This window comes from Nannospalax galili, unplaced genomic scaffold (genome assembly GCF_000622305.1).
Source record: "Nannospalax galili isolate Female #2095 unplaced genomic scaffold, S.galili_v1.0 scaffold42, whole genome shotgun sequence".
NCBI classification, from domain to species: domain Eukaryota; kingdom Metazoa; phylum Chordata; class Mammalia; order Rodentia; family Spalacidae; genus Nannospalax; species Nannospalax galili.
Genome location: NW_008348666.1, coordinates 1,391,079 through 1,391,885, shown reverse-complemented (window position 1 = coordinate 1,391,885; position 807 = coordinate 1,391,079). Strand labels below are relative to the sequence as shown.

Genomic DNA, 807 nt, shown 5'->3' with positions numbered 1-807 from the left:
TTATTACTAGTCACAGTCGGTTACTTTCTGAGCTCCTTGGCATCTGAACATGGATATAAAGTTATCAGGTAGATTTCAATGGTAATGTTTTTCACATCTAATTATTAAGGAGCAAATTTTTATGCTTTGAAGAATTATTATTATTTTTAGTCATTATTATTATTATTATCATTATTATTATTATTTTGGTCTTTTTGAAGTAGGGTCTCCCTGTAAGCCCCAGCTGTCCTGGAACTCACTATGTAGGCCAGGCTGGCCTTGAACTCACAGAGATCCGCCTACTTCTGCCTCCCAAGTGCTGGGACTACAGGTGTGTGCCACCACACCCGACAATCATTTTTTTTAAATTTTTAATAACTACATGATTAGAAGAAGCATTTCACTACAGCTTTAACATATTCAGTAACACACTCCTGAGCAAGAGTACATCTCTTTCACAAGTGGCTGCAAGTTTCTAGGTTCACAGTTGAATTAATACAGTTATACAGTACTGAACTCAGTATAAGCCCTGTAAGACATAAAATTGAATGAGTTTTTAACCTTTAAAAAAGATCTTCATTTCATTTTAGAATATATTGTTCCTTGCAGAAAGACTCATTGTTTTTGCTACTAACACTGAGATGTTGGCACATGTATCTCTAATCTGTACGTATCTGATTATTACTAGTGATAATCAGTTGCACTTGGATCCTTAGCACCTGTGAATGCATAAAGTCATCGGGTAGATTTCAGTGTTAATGTTTATCACCTCTACTAATTAGCATGACATAAATTTTTATGCTTCCTCCTCAAATATAACACATTTTT

The 807-nt window shown here is 34.6% G+C and overlaps 1 pseudogene; it reads right to left on the bottom strand.

Annotated features, from left to right (window-relative positions):
* Positions 1–807, bottom strand: part of LOC103744216 — a 24,797-nt pseudogene that overhangs the window by 5,364 nt on the left and 18,626 nt on the right.